Genomic DNA, 22,998 nt, shown 5'->3' on the forward strand with positions numbered 1-22,998 from the left:
ATGCCCAATAATATGATGAATGGACTATTTACCCAACAGATGAGGAAAGACTTGCATAAAGATTAAACGTGTGGTTTTTGGACGTGTCCCGGTCACACAACACATAGAAATTTGAATAATATGTCTGTGTTCTCCGTCAGATAGCAAGTTGGAAATGAATTTAAGCTGCAACTGATCTTCAACCAAAAATGATGCGTCTTAGCTCATCTTTCATTTCAGATTGTCTTACAGCTGAAAGAAACAGGGTTATTGATTATGAGGAATTTACTTATATTGCGCATATTCCACAACTACAGACCACCAAGAGCCCCAAAATATCATGATCGATTGTAGTACTTATAGGTGCCACAATCCATCCATGTTCACCCCAGTTTGGATTATCAGTTGATTCATTTCCTCTACTTATTTATTTTTTGCAAAAAACACAGATTCATGGGAATGTTTAGGACTCATCATTGTGGCTACTTAACCGTTACACCATTCTGCTCCTACGCTGAATGAAGGCCCTTGTGTCTATACACTCATGTATCATACACGGACCATTTAACACTTCCAACATGTGCAAACCGTGTCTAAAAGTCAAGTTACTAATCACTTAACCAAACACTGTCTCAGAGGATCGAGCGCGCGTGTTGATAGAGCGACCCAATTTTTTACACATAGCATCTATAATTGATGTGCAATAGATGTAGCAGCCTCAGATCTGATAAGAGGTTGGCTCTGATGGATCTCCAGATAGGCTTTCATGGGGGGAACAGATGTAGAGTCGTGCATCAGAGAGGGATGGGGTTGCCTGTGATCGTTTCCACCCTGCAGCGAACAAAATAGCCCTCATATATCCCTGTAATCTGCATTAGCGCCGGAGCACAAGCCAGGAGACAGCGCGGAGGGGGATGAGTAATGGGGCTACCGCTGATTTGGCAGGCCTATATTGCACCTCAAAACTGTGGCATGCCCAACTGGCGCGAATATGAAATGAGGATGTCACAAATGAGCATCATCTCCCCAACGCAGCATTTATCCGCCATGTCATATATTACACCCCGAAAACCCAGAGTTTACCGAGCTTCTCTTCTACTTTTACTCATTTCCACAACTTCTAATCAAGCATTCTTCCTCTGGCTTGAGTAACATTTAACTGAAATGGCAGTGCTTTTTCTTGAGTAAAACATTTCTGCACTCTTTCCACCTCTGCCCAGAATGTCGGTACGGAGGGGGAGTGAGTAATGACCTACCATTGATTTGGCAGCTTCTGTATTATAACCCAAAACCCGGCCATGAGCAATTCTCTGACTGGCGAGAATATGAAATGAGGATATCACAAATGAACATCACCCTCGAGCCAGTGTAACAAACTAACGTTTTTTTTGTACACCAGCCACAGCAGCTTGTACATCCCAAAATTACCAGAAGCAGGACACAATTAGTTACAACTACTTTACCTCTACTTGAGTATTTACTTGAATCACCTTTAATGTTCAACTTAAATACCAAAAGATCAAGTTATTTTGGACTTGAGTATTTGAGGAATTGTATATTTTTAATTACTTTTACTTGAGTAATTTTCAAGGCAAGGAATTCTAAATCTAAATAGCAGTAGTTCTAGTTGAGATGAATATTTCAGCAATCTTTCCATCTCAGCTGAAAACAGAGCGACGTCCCGATAAGAAAAGAAATGGGAGCATAACAAACATCGTCCCCAACACAGCGTTTGGCATTTAGCTCTTGTATTGGCTTGTAACAGGACATGCTTACTTGCGTTCTGAAATTAAAGCGTAGATATTACATCCCTTGAGGCCAATCAAGTAGTTATGTATATTCTGTTGGGAAGTTAATGTACTCCTACAAACCGTGTGTGTGAGTGAGTGTGTGTGTCTTGTTTCTCTGTATGCGTGTGTGTCAGTTGGCACTTGTGTATGTGTGTGTGTGTGTGTGTGTGTGAAAGCAATTTAATTTCCTCTCATAATTTATGGTCCCCCACATTAATAGATTGATTCTGGTGCAATCTTGTTTCTCTTTACAATTAAAATATCTTATAAACAAAATACACAGCTGAGGGAAAGAATATGTCTTCATTCTGCTAATTAATTTATTTCTGCTCCACTTTGAATAGAAATTTGATTAACATATACAGTAACTGATAGCTAAAGCATGCTGTAACTTAACAAGTTGCACATAACTTTTGCTTCTTCATTTCAGGGGAGACATTTCCAGTATCAGCTCTTCATCAGATGTAATCAAATCATCTGATAAACACCGGTGCCTAAAAACATGAACATGAGGTGGTATTAAATTTACATCATGGAATAATGTGCAGCCTCTCCTTCAACCCATCAGTTTTCTACCCAGCTAATATAGGATATGTATGCTTTTGGTAGCTTTCCATTACTAAAGCAACAAATGAACACAATGGAAATGCTCCTGCTGGAAATAGGACTGAATTAATAAGGGAATAAGTCTGTGTTTGAAACAATAGGAGCAGAGGTTTATACACCCATAAGGATGAACAGGTGCAAGCTCTCCATTAAAAACGTGATGCTTCAGTCACAAGGACCTTCGTCAGACACTCTGTTCGTTCCTATGGAATCCTTAATGGCAAAAACACTCACACTCACTCTCAGGCTTTATTGGGCTTTATTTGTGTCGCTCCTTCTGCAGCTACTTTGCCCTGCGGTGGCATTGGAGGATTGCTTTTTCCATTTAACATTTCTCTATCTGATACCAATAGCTTGTGGAAGCGCTTCGCTAGCTAGTATAGAAGATTAATTTTAAGTTCCCTGGTTTGCTGATGGGTTAGTGTTAGGGTTCATGCCATTTTACAACATAAGATTGTTTGGTTTAGGTTTTGCATATTGTTTGCTGGACTTCTTCATTGTAAGTAGGATTAATTCTGTGTTGAGGATGTAACTTTACTATATTAGCTAAGTGTATGTTAGTATTAACGTTAGCTGTTCTGTTGTAGTAGTTTCTCCATGTAGTGTAGGGTAAACCTACCAGTTTACTCACCTTTTTCAACTTGATTCAAATGTTTATGATAGAAATTCATTCAGGCAGTAGTAAGTAGTATCAGACTGGTACAAGTTACATGAAAAATAGTGTTTTCTCAAGAAAGTAAAGCAGGTGACAGTTCATCGCAGCACTGTTTTTGCACTGAAAAAGTTAGTTTTTTATTGCGTTTTCATTGCACTGCAGTATAGATCTAGCTGCTTACATAAGTCTACACAGCATGCCTCATTATTGCATAAGATGAAGTACATAAGACCGCTGTAGAGTATATTCTTCCTTGACTGAAGTCACAACAAAGCTGCTCTGTAGTCTGCAGTGCTACATCACTCTGCTCATGTCCAGGTCATGAGCTGCTGAGCAAGATGGAGCCTCACTTTATTCTTGCCATTGTATATTATTGTAAAGATGGGGATGTTTATGTAGTGCAGCTTGTAAATGAAGAGAAAATTAATGGTCTAAAAATCGAAATTGTCCTCCCAAGTATTCAACAAATCACCCTTATCTACTGAGTCGTTTTCTTTCTCTCTCTCCTCCTCCTCCTCTCCATCCCCCCCTTTCATTATTCATTGAAGGTTTTCTCTCTCCCGTTGACTCCAAAGTGAGAACATTTTCACGGAGGCAATAAAAGGCTCATCAGCAAAGGGCTGAAATGATTTTTTAATATGACGACGTTTTAATGAGGACTGAAGGAGATGGCTGGTTTGGCTGATGGCAGCGCCTCTTTATCAATGAGTGGCAGGGAAGAACTAATGACACTAAAACAGACTGGCTGGCTAGTCTCTCTCTCTGTCTCTCTCTGTCTCTCTCTGTCTCTCTCTCTCTCACATACACACACACACACACACACACACACACACACACACACACACACACACACACTTTATATTCTTTATTTGTATCAGCTAAATTATAATTTAGGATTTAAGTATTACAAAGATTTAACATGGCTTAAGGATTTTTAAGGATACAAAACTAGTGCTTCCGCTTGCCAGGCTATCTATTGCTGCAGAAACTGGACACAGTCTTGCTAGTTGTTTGTGCTTTTTTGGATAGGCAGACACACACACACACACACACACACACACACACACACACACACACACACACACTCACACATATCTGCCTCCCCCACCCTTCCTTCTCCTCCCCTCCCTTCTCCATCTCCCTCTCTGTCCCGGTGTTTACGTGTTTTGTCATTGATTGGAATTTAATCTGAGCGCTGTACAGTTTCGCTGTTTGAGAAAATGTGTCAGATGTGAGTACTGAGATTGAGTGTACTGCCACAGGGTCGTGTTATTGGAGAAAAGAGGTTATGATGAAATATCAGATTGTGCTAGACAGCTTTCAGTATTTGAAAGTCGCAGGGAGGACGGCGTTGTCGCCTGTTGCCGCGAGTGTTTCCCATCTACATTGGCCAAAAAAACTGCCTGCCGTATTATCCGCATTGTCATTCAGGGCTTATAATGTAGCTATTCATGTTCAGTGGAAATTACATGCCCTTTGTGAGGATGACCTGAACCTCAAAACTTTGCGACTATATTACAACCAAGACATGTGGTAAATTAATGTCACAAAAGGTGAAAGTACATGTATTACTGCCAAGATATGTGTTAAATTACTGTCAGAATATGTTTTGAATGTGACTTTCACTTGAAGTCTTGAACCTAATGAGTTGTCAAGTAAAAGAAGCTTTGAAAATGTATTACAGCTATGATAAGTGGCAAATTAATGTCAGAATAATGTCACTCTAAGATGTTCTACTTATTACACTATGTTATTTAATACAGTGTACTAAGTAGAGTGCTTGCTACAGTACATTGTACACTATGTTGCTTAATATATTTTTAATGGGACTTAACGCTCTTACACCAGTGAGTGGCCAGACTCGGCTGACTTTGCTGTCCAAGGTCAGGACGAAAGCAGTTTGGGGAGGAGAGCCCCCCGCCTGGCAGACAAGAAACAAATCCACTTCTCTGGCTCCTTCCTTTTACCATACAAGGTCATCTCATGCTGGCTACGCCTCCCCAATTAGCATGCAGCCTGTGGCGTGGCCTGTCTGGCGGCGAACACGCGGGCACGGCGCTCCGCTAGCCTAATGAGATGCCAGTCAGTGAGGGAGCCTGCGGGAGTGAAAAAAACCCCACTCCCGGGGTGTTGGTGCGCCATCTCAGGGGCGGTGGAGGGTCGTAGAGGAGACTGGTTAAGAGCACGGCCGGCCCAGACAGGCAGGCGGCTAATTTTACACAACACACGCTATTTGGTGGACGCTTTCATCCAAAGCGCAGTTCTCTACTATGAATGTATACATTTTCAGCATGGGCAGCCCCAGTGAGTAGCCTAGTGTTAGCCTGATATTCAGACTGAATGGCCATTTCGTTCCCACTCCATTATTCAGCCTGAGATTGCCTCCTAGTAGCCGTTTTCTGTGTGGGGGTGATTTTCCCCTAACCAATCACTAGTGACTCATGTATCCAGCTGCTATGATGTTACTTTAGTTGACGCTGATGCTGCAGCCAGTTAGCAACTATGTCCATTGTTCGCCAGCGTATTTACCAACTTTACCAAGATTGCAGATTTGCAAAAATATTGTTTTTGCAAAGACAATAATGTTGGTTAAGGAGGTGATTTCAATAAATCTATTCTGCCGAAACGCCAATGAAAAACAAGTTGCCTACAAAGGCGCTGATTGGCTCGATTGTTTCTCCGACCGAGAAAAAGCCTTTGACGAGGGCAACACCAGACTCTGAATTGCTCAACAAAATCTGAAAAGTGGGCGGGACGCGATTCAGGAGTCTGGAACCAGGTCAGCCTAGTGCAGCCCTAACCCTGGCTTTGCTTGTGCCCTGCACCGCCCCCTGAGCCACACTGGACCACACTGGAGCAGTGAACAGACACTTCTTCATCCAAGACATCCATTCAAACAGCTTTTTTTTTTTAACTGTTTTACCAGCTGGATGGGATTTTTAGAACAGAAAAGAAACAATTGTGATGGTTGGTTACCCGACAAAGTGGTCGGTGGAGTCACCAGACTCACCAGACCACAAATTTTGGCTAAGCATTTGGCTGAATTCCCTCTCTGTGTTTTGTCTGGTTGCTCTACCCCCATTGGTGAACACCTGTGTTTATCCCACCACCAAAAAATCAGGATGGGCCACTCCTAGAGAAGCTGCTACTCTGCCTAAAAGAATCTCTTTTGTATTGGTGTCAATGGAGAGTTTTAGTCATTATGGTCTAAATAATATTTCAGAGGCCTTTTCACCACAAAAATAATTCTGATGGAAACATCAGTGCACACCAAGGTGACAAAATATTCATCCCAACACACCGACAAAGGTAGTTTGTTACTGCATATTCATAGTGCCACTGTGTAGATCTAACTATTTATGTATTTACCATATTCCTCACTGCATGGGGCATAAAAACACCGAGGACTGTTTCCTACAGTGAGTGAGTCATTATAATGCAACAGGAGTCTCTGGTGCTGCCTACAGCAAACAGAAGCTTTTAGGTTGTGTGTATCTGTTAAAAAACTTAATTCCCTGGCAAAAAATGCACTAAATGGTTGCTATAATATAATATGGACAACATTAGCTCCCTCAGTAACATATACAAAATTGAAAGAACAGTCTGAATTTTTCAGTTCAAACAGGCAAATGGAAAGGTTCTGTTTCTGTCTTGAATCTGGGTCTGATCCTCTGAGGCATCATGTATACACAGTTATGTACCATGTTTTGACCCAAATCGCTTCTTTCTGCAAGGGGATTGATGTAAGTAGGCCTTTGGAGGGATCTGCACTAGATGCTTTACCTTGTTAAATTACATTTTCTTTAAAAGCACTGGATACCATCACTGTTGGGTGAAAACCTTGTCTTTTTTTTTTTTTTTTTTCATTTCCAAAATGTCAACTTATCAGGAACTAAGAAAAAACAGCCCTGCATTTTTGAGTTTATCCAATGGTTCTGAAAGGGTTTCATAAGCCCAAGAGGTCAGAGAATTTTCTCAACCCATATAGGAACATGTAATCCATTTGAAGTGAAAATATGAAAATCATCAAACTGGAGTTATGGGGTTTTCTCACAACAGCAATATGTTTTTCGGACTTGGATGTAATCAGTTTGTCTGTCTGTCTGTCTGTCTGTCTGTCTATCTATCGACAACAGTAAATGGCATAAAGCCACACAGGACGGACAGTCCACAGCTCTGATATTACACGTCTTAAAACGGCCCTCGGGGCTAAAGGAGCGAAGCGCTGACATGCCTCACAAAGCCCGGGTGCCTGCTAATGGCCCCCTGTTTGTAATGGCATCCGTATAGCACCGCTTGACGAGCTGCCAAAGGGGGTGTTCTGTTATTGCGGAGCCAATCACCCACTAAGTATTTGCTGGCTCCTATTTCCTTTCTGCTAATGTGCGAGCCTCCCCAATGCCGCAGCTAAATCGACTCTTTACGCCTGACTTGTCACCCTGCAGCGACGCGCAGAGAATCCCAAAGATGCATCGGCGGAGGGCAGCCCGACGTCTCTGTTGCCATGGATACGTTTATGGGGAGGGATGTGGTTGGGCGGGTTATGACGCTTTTACTGCAACCCTAAATCATGGAAAGTGATGGTCTTCGATGATTAGGATGATGAAGCTGACTTGACCTTTGCAGCGGTGTTGTTAGGCAGTGATTGCTCACTTTAATGTATCTTTGGATCTACTGTGTCAGATGCCGTGTAGGCAGAGGCTGCGGCTTTATAAACTGTTTGAATAACAGCGTCTGCATCTTGAAAAAGCGGTTGCTGTTAATTTAGTGTGGATATCACATGTTCTTTATATTTTGATGAATGCACAGTAGTCATTATCAAAACACATAAAGCCTAATCAGAGCCATTTCAAGAAAATATTTTATTTCACTGTCCTTACTATACAGAGCCGTCTCCAGAGACCCAATAAGAATTACAAGAAGAATGCCAATAAGACAAGAAAAAGCCAATAAGAAAGGTTTCATTCCAAAATGCTTCATGTCCATTTCCTGAATGTACAAAATACCTTTTACACAATCCACATCTCAGTTGTCTCAAAGCTTAAAAATCCTTCTCTAACTCGTCTGCTTCTCTTTATCTACATCTCCTCCTTGATTGGTATAGATTTAATAAAGGAAATCAATAAGGGATAATGGCTTTTACCTGGATTCACCTCATCATGAAGTGTCCCTAATATCTTGTACATTCAGTGTATGTTATGGCATCCTCTAAATGTTAATAATTTGTAAATAAAGTAGGTAAGTAACCTCAAGATAGCTAATAACTTATATGATGTTCAATTTAGCTATCATGCCAGCAATCATTTGAGGTATCACATCTTTCAAATGGGGGATATCTCATTTTGGAAGGAAACTTTCAATAGGCTTTTACATCTCTAGCCAGGTAGCAATGTTGCACTCTACGAAAGTCCGACCAAACGGTTAACGGGAGGGTATACGGCTGATAAGAGCGGCAAAAGGCACCCTATGAAAGCGAGAGGCAAATGAACTCGGAAAGATGTGAGTCCTCAAGAGGTCTGTGTGAGAATGAGTAATATGTGAGAGCGAGTCGACAGCTAGAAAACCCAGACATACTTTGCCCCCCGTTATCGGCCCGCGCAGATGTGCCTCAGCCTTCTCCGCAGCGCTCCCCTCCGCCACATCCATCACAGAAGTGCACCTTGGGAGATTGAGAGGATGGTGCAAGCGCCAAGCCCACCATCTGCCGTCGTTTAGAAATAAATGACAGGCCCAAACCTAGTGGGAGCCCGTCTCGTTCCACTGCCAGCGCCGGTGCGGTGACGGGTCCGCCCAACCTTCCCTTTTCCCTGAAATCGATGTGTGAGACCCCTGCCAGTCATGCTGGAGTGTGCCTCCGAGAGAGACTTGGAGTGGATTTGGTCGGCGAAGCACAGCCCTTTACTCAGGGGAGCGGGCAGGTGGAACAGTGCAGTGAAACCAGCTGTCTCCCCGCTGATTACAACCGCCAACATGGAGAGTTAGAGAACTCAGAGACTCAAAGTGGATCCGACTGAAAAGCAGCATTGGCTCCACTTTATTTGATTGGGTTTTTATTGATGATCTACAGATAACGAAACTATCAGTTAATTATAACAAGTTGGGAATTTTATGGACTGACAAGAGGCGGCGCTCTCATCCTCACACATCCCGACTAGATGATAAGTGCTACATTCCGGTGGTGTGTGCACACTTCATGCCTGAAGGAAACAAAAACCGCCGCAACCTTGCAGTTCTCCCAAGGTGACGATTAAGACAAATTAAGTAGTTAACTGAACCAAATGAACAATTCAGCTACACTGTGTGAATGAGAAATGAAGGAACCGGAATCATAAAGCGAACACGTTTCGGCTGACATAGCCTCCATCAGGCTAAAAGACGACTGCCCAAATATCGTCCCCCTGAAACAAACCTTAAGTACAGTTGAATTTTTCCCCCTAGTCCTTCAGCTTGTGGAGGACGATTTCCTATAGCCTTTCTTTGCCAACAGTAAGAGCAGGCAAAGTACTACTTCACTGAGTTCTCACACTCGACAGCTAATATAAGTTTGCTCCCCGAACTGAGATGGGAGGTAGACTTTATTAATTTCATGGATTTGGAAATGAGCCGTGGTGATAAGGCTATCACTCTCTTATCTGGGGATGGCGGGGGCGTAATTAAGCCGATAGCCAGCAATGATGAGGAAGTGGTGTGAAAAAAGCCCGGGGGATATGAGGGCGGAATCTTCAGGGCTCGTTTACCAGAGGGATGATTAGATTGGCACTTAATTGCCACCTTTTCTATTTTTAGGGCGGGAGGTTTGCTCATTCGAGGCACCCTCCCCCCACTTGCTCAGTTTTTTTTGTGTGGTCAAGGTCAGCTTAAAGTACGTCGCCGTTCGATTGTTAGATAGGCGGCGGGTTAGTCAGAGGGGTATGTGGTGGGCGTGATTGAGGAGGGGGAAGGCGTCCACACGCAGCACCCCATCCACCTCTCCTGCCTGTGTAGATGTCTGGGAGATTGGGGTCAAGAGTAGGTGGACTGCAGCGTAATAGCAGAACCCAGAATGTTTCACTAGAAATGGCAAAGTTTCATCTATTGAACTTTACCAAGAGCCTCGAACTCTTGATAATTGTTCAGCAGCACCAAGCCAGGCTTACCAATCATCAGTTTTTATTGATCCCTCGTCTCACTGTCTCACTGCACCAGTCATTACAATTGGGCCACTGCGGTGGTAAAAACAAAATCCGAGCTCAAAGCCTGCACAACCTGTGAATCTCTGGATCCTATTTCATGTAAGGTTGCGGCCAGGCTGATCAGACCGGAGCATCTGCCAGAGAAAATAGGCTCAATATTCTCTCCGTGGCTCAGGCTTAAAATATAATACATTCCAATCAAAATCTGGGCTGGGAAAGTGAATGATTAAACTACTCTCCTCTCCCTTAACAATTACTGTCAGGGTAATCTTGAGCAAGGCAGTGAAGCTGCCCAGAGGCCATCAGTAGAGGACTGTGTGTGGTACTGGACTGATCCCAGGTATGAAACTGTCTAGCTGTATGAAAGTGTGAAGCAGAGATACTGAAAAACAGTCAATAGTGGTAAAAAATTTAAAGCAAATCCCTGCTGTCATGTCAAAACTTTATAACTCCAGTTTTCGTTAAGGTCATTTTTTATTTTTATGTCGTGGGCATTCCACTCTCCTTTAGCATTTACACTTACACTATCTGTGGGCATAATTGTCATACTTTTAATTGAATTCAAGGTTTAAGCGGTCTGTTATGGGTTTACCAAGATGCGCAATCCATTCAAAACACATTCTATAATTTCAAAAACCCACGGACGACATCATAAATAAGACTGTTTGTCTTGGTTCCTGAAGAGGTGCCTGTCTAGACATTCAAGGTTTACACCCAAGAGCATGAAACTCTGCTCCATAGGATTCCTAAACAACCCAAGCACTTCAGTTAAAATGCTAGGCAATTTCTCAGTGAAATTTGCAGTAGACACCGTCAATCTGAGCTGGACTTGTGAAACTATAAATTGTTAATATGTCTCTGCACCGATGTCACTAAAACAAATTTCAGTAGATTTATTGTGCTTGCTGATTAAAGTGATTCTGTTTCCGACTGTGATGCAGTTGGGATTTCTCCACAAATCCTATTACGTTATAGGAATGAAGTGAACTTTGATTTGCCGACTTCAAATTTCCTGTCCACTAAGATATGATTGCATGAGGTACGGCAAATGCTCAAAAGTAATGAAGACCTTTGCACAAGACAGATGTGAGAATTTTGTTCTGGCGCCCTGTGACACCCATGATACCTTCCTATGTCAACATCCCAGTGTGCAGAAAGGGACTGCAAATCGGCAAAGCCTGCCTGTAAAACCATAATCCCCGCTCCTCAGACAGACACAGAGGAGAATAGAGTGTTATCACCCTGGGTGACACACTCCTGTGTTTTCTCCCAGCATCCTCGGGGGTTTTATCACGCCGCGGCGCCCCAGCATTTCATTCCATTATCCCGCGCGCACCGGGGCTGTCCTCGGAGCAGGGGAACGAGACGACTTGTCAGGGCCGCAGAACAAAGAGGGAGCATGTAGAGCCGCGGATTAGACTGGGAGAGGGAGCGCGGGGCATCGTGGAAGGGAAATCAAGGAAAGAGGGATGCAGGAGAGGAGGTGTGAGGGAACAATGAGAGGGGAGCGAGGGGAGTGAAGCGAGAGAAAAAAAGTTGCAGGTAGAGGGGAGACACCATTTCTTTTTCCCCTTTGTCAGCTATATGGTGCATTCCCCACTCCTCTACCTTTCTCCTCTATTTGTACCTCATCTAACTCCTGTTTTGCATTAACAAAATCTCCTTTGTTCTTATTTACTGGCCTATCCTCTGTTATACATAAAGAACTCCAGGGGCAAAGGGATATTTTCTCTACCTCTATCGTCTGGACGCTGTTATTTTCATTAGTGGACCGTAAGAGGAAAAAGAGAAACTATGAAGGGAATGTACTGTAGGAGGAGAGGTATGGAAGTAAAACTGTAGCAGGTAGACGTGACGCTGAAGGTCTCAGTCCCAGAAGGAGAACCAAGAAGGTCACAGACAGCTAGACAAGCAAATGAAGCTTATTCAACTGTTGCACTGATTGTAAGTCGCTCTATACAAGCTAAATGCCTAAAATCTGATGTAATGTAACAGTAATTGTGGGCAGATTGACAAAGATTACATATTCAGGAATTCCTTTACATGTTGAGCCTGACTAGGAGCTAATGTACAACCTGGTACTCTAAATTTAAATGAGTAAACTTGGTATTAGAATGTTCCATCTGCATTTAGAGTAGTTTTGAGGTATAGTGCCTTAAACTTGTAGTCTAACTTTTTTTTAATCTACATTTTTTAAAATAAAATCCAAAAATTTTCTTTGAACTTCTGAGGTAATACCTGTTTTGCAAAACCATTATACGAATAATTCATCTGCAACATAATATCATGTGCAGCCTTATAATTTCAAGGTTGCGGGGCGTTGACATATTGCAATCTATCAGCCAGTAGGTTTTATCAGTTCAAAAGATCGCAATATTTCTTTCCGCAGTAGTCAATTGGGCAATCAATTACCCACTCAGGCAGAGCATCCTGGAGACAGAGACCTAATTTTGTGCTTAACCACTGCAGAACACACTTTACCATCTGCATACACACACAGACACACACGACACACACACACACACGACACACACACACACACGACACACACACGCGACACATCATCACACAATGCATCCAAAAAGCTATAAGGCGCAGACAAGCACACGCAGCAACCCCTAGATCCCACACTTCATTACGTGATCAGCCAACCTTGACTGGAGTAAATCGATGCAGGATAATAGCCAGCACCCCTCCATCGCTCCATCTCTCCCTCCTCCATCCCTCCATCCACTCCTCTATCCCTTTATCCTGCCGTCCCTCCTTCCCTTACTCCTTATCCTTCCCTCCTTCTCTCTGTCCCTACCTCCTCAAGCCTTCCCTGCATCTTGCTATGCCTTCATCTGTCAATCTCTCCATCTGTCATCGTCTATCCCTCCTCCTCCATCCCTTTGTCTCCATCTTTCCATCCCTCCACCCTTCCTTTCCTCCTTTCCTACCTCTGTCCCGACATCCTTCCTTTCATACTCCCTCTGTCCCTCCCTATATCCCCCGTCCCTCCTTTAGCCTCCAATCCCTCTATCTCTCCTTCCTCCATCCCTTTATGTCTCCATCTTTCCATCCCTCCATCCTTCCTTTCCTCCTTCTCTACCTCTATCCCAACATCCCTCCTTCTTACTCCCTCCTTCCTTTTATACTCCCTCTATCCTTCCCTATAGCTCCCCATCTCTCCTCTATCCTCCAATCCCTCTATCCTTCCTTCCCCCATCCTTCCCCCTACCAACTGCTCTAGCCCTCTTTCGTCCGTCCCTTTCTCCTGCCATATCTCCTTCCACTCGTCCCTCCATCCCTCTTTCCTTTCCATCCCACCTGTCTGTTTTCATCAGCAGTGCAGATCGTTCCTCTTATCAGGCCCGGGCCAGTAATACCCCTGTCGTATATAACATGTCTGTTGTGATCACTGACAGCTTGGCTGCGCTGCATTGACAGTAACAGGGATAATAAGCTCATTTCGCATGCGCTTCTGTGTCACTTCTGTCTGTCTGAGCTGTTTCCTATAATTTAGGTCTGTTCCTCCTCTGGGGAAGGAGGCGTTATTGGTCTGCTGAGGATTGGCCAGGGTGTTTAAAAATTCCATTTCGTTAAGATTGTCGGTTTTCATGCGAGCAGAGAAGTTGCCGCTGCTACACTTTGTTATGGCAACATTACCTTCATTTAACAAACTAAATTGATAATAGTTGCCAGGGGAGGGGTATAAGAGCCATTGGAACGGTCAAAGTTTTTGTAATTCTTCAAACAAGCTTTGGAAATAATTTATTGTGGTTAATGGCCCACTGCAGGCTTGTTGCATACAATTAAAGCTGCAATCCATTATCGCTAAAAAACAACAAAATGGCCTGTCATGCTTGCTTTATTCACATTCATGAGGTTGAACAACATTTGAATTAAACAGCCTTATCGCTGGTGTTGTTGGACCAGGTATCTGCAGAATGTCAGTTTTCAGGAAGGAAGAAAATAATGCTTGTGTTTTTAGTTGGGATTTTTTATTGTTTAATTTTTATCTTTTTGAGGGTATACTGAGAGTTTTTAACAGGTTTAAAGGGCCAAAGTGTCATGAACTCACCTTAAATGACCTTGTAAACTTCAAATAATAAAAGCACCAACAACAGTTATGTGTTTTTTCTGTGACAGCAGTATTATACAAGCATTATAAACTATTACAAAATATGAAGGTGCTCAGTTCGTGCTGTGTCATTTAGAGCAGGTAAGCCAGCAAGTTCACTTTTCTCTGTCAATCAAACCTAGTGTTCAAAAAACTACTAAATAATTCAGCTTTAAACAAGAGGATTTGATAAGTTTTGAGATTTGCAAGATTTTCTGTTTATTACACAGTGACAGTAGTTTGAAAGAAAAGAAGACAAATGAAAAATTCAAGGGAACTGTCAGAGATTAAGGCTCAAATAATAGAAGGAAGACAGCTCTCTGGGAAAAATCTATGATCAAAGACCCTGAACCTCCCCTGGAACACTTCACACATTCAGGGTGCATTCTGTTCCTGTGGCCTGGATCAAAATCACTGTTCTCCAGGTGTAATGCATTTGCAGAAATTGTTCTTGGTGGACAGTAAAACACATACACTAGAGAGCAGACTATAGATATCACTCTATATGAAGAGTTTTGTTCAAAAATGGAATATCTACCATGTGAAAAAGTGAAACCTATGGAAATGACATGAAAGTAAAACTAATTTTGGAGTTACTAGTGATTTTAAGACCTTTGCTTACCAAATACTTATATTTATGTGGTTGGAATCTATATCATTGAACCACTGAATGAAGATATTCAAGGAATGCTCTTTTGTAAAACTGGATATATAGCATTATGGAATGAAAACTTTAAAATATTCAAACAACATGAATTTAATAATAAAGAAGCAAAATAAATGTAGGTACCCTCTCTGTGTACCAAGTGTGGATGGGAAAGATTAAATGATTAGCTGATTAAGCGCTGGGTAATGCACTAGTTAACAATAGTCAACCCACATGCTGATTTGCAGAATACCAAGATTCAAATATTGACTTCTCTCTTAGGGTCTGGACTCTAACCATCTGTTCACATTGAAAGCAGCTCAAGAAGTGTCACTAGACGTCCATGTGCTGTGTTTTCTATCACAAAATGAAACCTATCTTCCAGTGTTGATCATGGTTACCTTCATTTACCAGCGAGGAAAAGTTGTCTGCAGCTGAATCTTTGGGCAACATTGCCAATCAGAGGCCAATCAGGTACTAGCGTTGCTATATGTTCCCGCCTACCGCTGCAATGCCACTGGCGCTTGCACAATAGCTTCCTAACAGCTAGCTCAAATCGGCAGATGCAGAGCATCATGGCCATGTGGTTACTAGCAGTCTGAATGAAACCACACAGCACGTATCTGAAGCAACTAGCTACACAGTAAATCCATTCATTCTCTATGACTGCAGACAATTGGTTTGTCAGTTGCCATGTGCTGCCATTGTTTCCTTCGTAAGAAAAAGTTGGCTGCTGCTGAACATTTGAGCAGTATTTCCTATCAGTCCACATTTCTCCATGCCCCCCCCCCCCCCCCCCCCCAGAGTCTGCAGCACCACTGGTTGCTACAGCTGGCAGTCAGCTCCCTCAAATCAGCCAACACACTATATGTAGCAAAGTACCAGTGGTTGCAAGCTGTCTGGAGGAAGAGCAATATTCAGTTGTCCAATAAATGTCTGCAGAGAATGGCAGTCAGAAAAAGTGTGCCAAGTTAAGCCCTGAAAGTGTCTGCAAAAGAAATAAAATAATATATACACAAATAAAATATTGATAAACTGAACAAACCCAATGCTCAACCCAGATGCTATCAATCTATGTTTTAATATTCATTTGTAATCTGTTGTCTGCTCTGTTGCCCATTAGCCAAAGTAAATAAGTTGCAGAACGACGCCCCCTTTTGCAGAATCCAGGTCTCAGTTGTCTCAATGCTTAAAAATCATCCACCTCTCCCTGTCACGACTACAGTGGACTTAATAGGTAAAATCAATCAGAGCTTACTTCACCTTGAAATGTTTTGAAAAAGAAAATATAAACCGGAGTTGCCTGATGCTGTGAGAAGAAGCATCAGACCAGTTAATGATAACGAGCTCGATGTAAAAGTAATACACTGTCTCTTAAACTATGAATGTCCATAACACTCCATCTTTCAGTCCTTAGGTAATGAAGTTTGAAAATTCTCTCATCTTAAAACCTGAAATGGGCCGTAAAGGTTTGGGTCTGGGGAGTCATTCTGACCCAGGCCTACTGAGGACCGAATATTCATTATCTGCGATGAGAGCGACCTATGGATGAGCTACGCTGATGCTAACAAGCAGGATATGAAGTGGATGTAACAGGCGAAGGGTGAGGCAGAGCTAATACTGCGGCAGCAGCTGCTCTCTGCAGTACAGCCATTAAGACGGGAGGAGGCGACGCTCCTACGAGGAGGCGCATAATGAATGTGCATTGGTGACGCGCCTCAACAGCTGCGCACCCCAGAGCCGCCATACCTGCAGCTCCCCCCCCCCCCCCCCCCACATGTAGATACACCAGCACCGGTCTCTCACTAACTTCATGTCTTTTATCTTTTTTTTTTAACTACACCTAGTGCCATTTCCCTGTTCAGTGTTCATTTTTATTCTGCGCTTGTTTGTTTTCAACTGCATTTTCTTGTGTGTGAAGGCGGGTGGTGATGTGGAGGGGGGTAGAAAGTTAAAACTCACGAGAGAGGGGGAAACGAGGGAGGGATGGTGAACATCCCCAATCACCCCACATCCCCCACCGCCACCACCCCCTTACAACTTCTCTTTGGGGGCTGCTTATAAACCAACCATCTATCTCCATTATGCCCCCGAAATTGCTATTTGTCGCTTTGCGGGGAAGAAATAATCAATATGTCTTGTGGGGGCAGCGAGCGCATTAGAGGAAGCAAATTGATGTCTCTCGCCCCAGCGCTCCTCACCCAGCACACTGCACCACAGCTAATGGGAAGCCTCGCTGGTCTGGCAGACAGGGAGCCAGCATGTGTGTGCATGTGTGGCGTGCGTGTGTGTGTGTGTGTGTGTGCACGCAGGTGTGTGTGTTAGTGCACATGACTGAATGAATGAGCGAGTGGGCAGGCAATAGGGAATTTGTTAATGCAAAGTGAATGCCAGTGTTTGGTTGCGTGTGGGTGTGTTTGTGTGTGTGTGTGCGTGTGCGTGCATCCAGTGTGTGTGAGTGTGTGTGTGTGTGTCCTGTCTGTTTGTGTGTGTCCAGCGCCGACAGAGCCTTATCTCTCCCAGCCATCCGGTTTTAGGTCTTTGGGCTGTCAGAGGCAGATAGCCCTGTCACTACCCCAACATCCCCTTTCCCCGAGAGCCTTGAAGGCTTCCTATACCCAACTGACACTTCCACAAAATCCCCACCTGATAAGTGCATTGCAGACGGACGTGACTCGCCCGGCAGTCTCCCCCCCCCCCACCCACCCCCCACCCCACCCCCCGGCTTTTATTTCATTACCTATAACACTTCTCTATCGCACCCCATCGCAGGACGGAGAAAGTAAACATTCTTTTCTTCATTTCGAAAAAAAAAGAAATTACTCTTTACAAATGGCCAACAACAGCAAATTGTTAAATCTATTGTCTGGGTGCTGTGTGGTTTTGACCCTTACACTCCTCACTATCGGCTGCATGGGGGCAATCTAGCAATTTAAGCTTATTCTATTGCTTATGCATTCCAGCGCTCCAGCCAAATGTCTAAAATGTAAAATGTGAATGCAGTATTCTCGTCTAAGATGTCTTGCACACAATTTAGGTCGATATAGAGATTTAGGGCGACTGTGTTCGCTGTGACCATGTTTGTCCTTCTTTCAAAGATAATTTTATAGCATTTTTCTGTGGGTGAGAGAATGGGGAGGAAAGAGCAGAGATGGCGTGAGCGGGATTCAAATCCACAGCGTCACCTGTGCGGGGTTTTGTGGCCCCGCCCACTCAGGCGGCTGTCTGTTCTTTTGATGTACACAGTGAACGCACAACAGGATTGATGCTGTGGAGGTAGCAGCAGAATAATATTAGTGTCACTGCTTTATAATATGAGAAATGAATATGTAAATGGAGTGATTGATACTATGAAGGTCAGAGAATGAATTCATCTTTCTCTCATTCTCTCACAAACACACACGCACAGGCACAGGCACGCACACACACACACACACACACACACACACACACACAATCAATCTCTGCCTTTGTCATCAGAGTGCTCAGATGGCTATGTGTCTCATTCCAGACTCAGTATGGGGGGGCGTCACAACAGGATTCTCGATTATCCATTTATTCGCTGCAGAGGGCATTAGGGCCTGTCAATCATAATTTACCTGTCCCACTCTTGCACACAACTAGATGCAAGACCACACACACATTTGGTTTTGGCCTTGTGCTACTTTCGCACAAAGCCACACACACACACGCACACACACACACAAGATCAAACCTTGTCCCACATGTGCCAGTTTTTAATTTCTACACCCACGATTGTTGAGATTTGTCACTTTCCTATGCCTAAGTGAGTTGTTTCAATCCAGAATTAGATTTCCACCACCAGCTGAAAAATTTAACATCTACTCTTAACAAAATGACTGCTGGCATGAATAGAAAATGTTCGCTGTGGAGTATTATTGAGGTTACTAGGTTATAAAATAGTTCATCTGCAAGATCCTCGTTTTTTTTTATTTTGCTGACATCTTTGTTGCTAAGCGCTCATTGCTGTGGTGTTTCTGCACTGCACTTCCCACAGATCACCTGTCAATCAAACAGTGTGTCCAGTACTGTGACGTCTTGTTCTTTCGATTTTCTGTTGATGCAGTTTGAGTTTCTGTAGGTGGCGCTCTTCTCTTTGTCTGTTCAGCCATGGTGGCTATCACTGCTCATGCCAACTATCCATCTCTTCTGTTTATTACAAAATAACTGCTGTTGTTGCTGCCAGAGACGTAAAAAACACATAAATTCCTGTACGTCTGCAAATGTAAAAGCTTTCATGAACTGGCTATAGGTTGAATCCCTATTGTGTTATATCAATCGGTGATAGAGAGCAGCAAGACAGTTGTTTATATGAAAATGTTGCAGATTATTACTTTATACAACATATTATAACCTTTATATTACTTTATAAAGGTTTTGGTTCCAACATATTTGAGCGGAGAAATCATCTGTATTTTTGAATTACATGGCATTTGTTTTTTTCTAACACGAATTACAGCGTTTTGGAGCGAAGCCCTTCAGTTGCTCTGTAGTGTGTCTGGATCTGGGCAGGTGAGGGGAGCCTGCCCAGTGTCGGTCAAAAACCCTCAATCCCACTGTAAGACACGACAGGGTCTCTCCCAATGTAACACAACAGTGTCAGAGAAATAATTCCACTACCGGCTGCATGTGACAAACAGAACAATTGCGCGGCGCCGCAGGTTCATTCACGGCTTTGATGGATGCCGAATCTAGGCTGTCGCTGCAAGCACAGAAGAAACCATGGCAATTAGAAAAGCCCTGTGTGTGTGAGAGTTGGCTGCTGCATGCACCGCTGGGCATAAATGAGTCTAGCAGCCCGGGCAACGTAGGCAGGGCTTTAACACAACACCACAGACACGCCTAAGACTCCCATTGTGCCTCGCGCTAATCCATTTCCACCCTAACAAGCTGCTGCCTTCGAACCCAGCCATCCAACCGCAAGTCTCTCCACCGTCTGCTGGGCTTGGTTCGGCTCCAGAGTTACAGCGGCCATTTTAAGCTCTGTCTGGCAACACTTAGCCTTATGCCGCTCTCCTCTGTGTTGAAACAAAGCTGTAATATTTTAGCATTGAAGAAGTGCTACTGTACTTGTTAGAATGCATGTGTTGAGAGCAGCTGGCTGGCTGGGTGGTTTTTATGTGTGTGTGTGTGTGTTTAAATCCGGTGGTTTTTGGTGTGTGTACTTAAATCTGGTGGTTTGTGGTGTGTGTGTGTATCTAGATTGATATCCTGGTATAGTATACAGTAAGTGAGTCAGATTTACAGATGTCATGATTTACCAAAAGAAAGGTAAGAAAGACAGAAAACAGAATACTACTCTATTGTCCAGTCAGATCAAAATCTTTCCTCAGCCTCACCTTATAGTTTAATTCATTTTGTACACCCACCCACAATATGTATTACTCCTGTAAATCCAGATCCCCATAGTCTGGGTGCTCACTTGTGGCTCTGAATGGACTGTGCTTTTTTTCACCAACAGAGGTACACAGAGAGGAGTAAAGTACCCTTTAGTGCTGAGCTAATAAAGCGAAGGGGACGTACCACAGAGGAATCTCAACAGTGCATTTTCTCTATTGAGCTTAAATTGTTGTGGCTCTTGAACAGCACAGTTTATTGTCCTCATTGCAGTGGAGAATGTTACCCCAGGTGAAAAGAGCTGAGTAGCCAACAAATATCGTTGTACACACACAAAAAAAAAAAAAATTAAGAGCATCCACACCCACTGCGTTTATCTGAAAATAACAGGTAGAAATTAATGAATACTTAATTCAAAGTTTAGTGCATAGGTTTATCATCCAGGTGAAAATTTTGGGCTAGTCTGTAGCAATTGCAGCTCTCTCTCTTTAAATCTGTTGTATGCCTTTCTCCAGCCACACCTCTTATCACACCTGAATCACCATTTTTCTATTAAATAAAGTGACAAAGTTCCCTGTTGGCTTGAGCACCCACACCCACCCACACCCAGACACTGGGTGCGATGAGATAAAGCGAGAGGGGAGAGATGATAGGATATGGTATTGGAAGTAAGTAGGTGTTGGCTAACTTTATACGACAGCCAGAATACATTGTCTTCTTGTTAATGTCCACTTTAATTCAACAAAGTGCTTGTGTGCTAAATAGATGGAGATAGAGCGACACTAGATAGAGTGTTAATATGATTTATACAACACGTTTTTACCTCAGATTCCACTGCTGCTCTTCCGGCTCTGAGCCCCTCAGTATGAGGCTGTTTAAAGTAACTGCTTCTTGACACACTGGCAGACACAGTGAAAATGAACAGAATAAACTCCAGACGAAAAAAAAAAAAAAAACCCGAAACACATCAATAACTGCTAGTCTGGGCTTAGCAGGGGGGCTTATTGGTCTCATTCTCAAAATATACTGAGATGGGAGACTGCAAAAGAACAAACAGCTGAAGGGGTTGTGTGTGAATGTGTGCATGTGTGTAAGCGTGCGCACACAATCCAGTCTACCATCTTTTTAAACACATACAGCAGGCCTAGTGCAAATATTAGCACTGCATCTATTGGGAGACAATCTGGCTGTCACCATATTGTTTGAATTTTTCAGTTGCTTCGGTAAACAGAGCCGAACAGACAGAGGATGTTGCCTCAGTTCTTCTGCTGCTCTAAGAGAGGCTGTTCTGGTAATGAGCAGTAAGTTCAACGGCTTCCATCTTTACCCTGGCCGCGCCTCGGCTGGCTTGTGCAGGGTATGGGAACATCAGCATTGTTTATGTGTTGTTTCAGTTGAATGTCATTCTGTTTAGAGTGTAAGCAGGATGAGCAGCACAGTGTTGGGGGCGATGAGTTAAGAGTAGTCAGATTACTTTTTTGCACATTACTGTAACACGTTCCAATTCTTGTAATCCGTTATTAGTTACTCTTTCAAATTGGAATATCGTTGCTTTTATTTTTCTCACATCGCCTATTGCTTCATTTTTGCTAGCACAAATTTTAGTAGAAAAAACACAATCTAAATCTGATATAAAAACTGATAGAAATGAGATTGGCTTAGTGTTTCTAGTCTTGCATTGCATTTTAAAACAATGATTGACAGCACACTTGGTTTGGTGTGTTTGGGTAACGCAAAAGTACTCTAGCATGAGTCTCTTTGTAGCGTAACTAGTTACTTTTCAAGGTAAGTAACGAGGTAAAGTTATTTCCTTTTAAATTTCTTTTAGTGTTAAATTACTTTTAAAAGTAACTTTCACCAACACTGGAAAAGAATCACACACACACACGCACACACACAGACACACACACACACACACACACACACACGCACACACACACAGCTGCACTCTGTGTCTTGGTCTGCCTGAGCTATAGGCTACATTGCAATATTAGTATTGGCTATGGATAGTGAATATCTGTATTTGTTGAGTCTTAAAATGCTAGCACACACACACACACACACACACACACACACTCACACAAATGCACACACACACACACACACACACACACACACACACACACACACACACACACACAGATGTACTCTGTGTCTTGGTCTGCCTATATTAGTATTGGCTATGGATAGTGAGTATTGAATTGGCTGAGTTTTAAAATGCACACACACAAACACACGCACACATGCACACACACACACACACACACACACACACACACACACACACACACACACACACACACACACACATTGTATCTTGGTGTGCTTATGCTATGAATTGGAACATTGTATTTGGTATCTGTTGTGATTCTATCTGTTGAATGTTTTTAACAGCAACATGCACACACACACACACACACACACACACACACACACACACACACACACACACACACACAGCCTGGGATTGGATGGTAGAGTTGTCTGCCCTGTTGAACGGATGACTTTCCCTCAGTGATAATGCGAAGCCTCTATCTTAGGGGGGAGCGCTGACGTCTATTAGATCTATAAATCATGTTAGCCGAGGGGTGGGGGGTGCGGGGCGGGGGGGGGTGCGGGGGGGGGCAGTGAGAGCTCAGGGTCGTAAATCTCATTACCTGAGACTGCTGCCAACCCCCCTCCCCCATCCC

This window comes from Centroberyx gerrardi, chromosome 24 (genome assembly GCF_048128805.1).
Source record: "Centroberyx gerrardi isolate f3 chromosome 24, fCenGer3.hap1.cur.20231027, whole genome shotgun sequence".
Lineage (NCBI taxonomy): Eukaryota > Metazoa > Chordata > Actinopteri > Beryciformes > Berycidae > Centroberyx > Centroberyx gerrardi.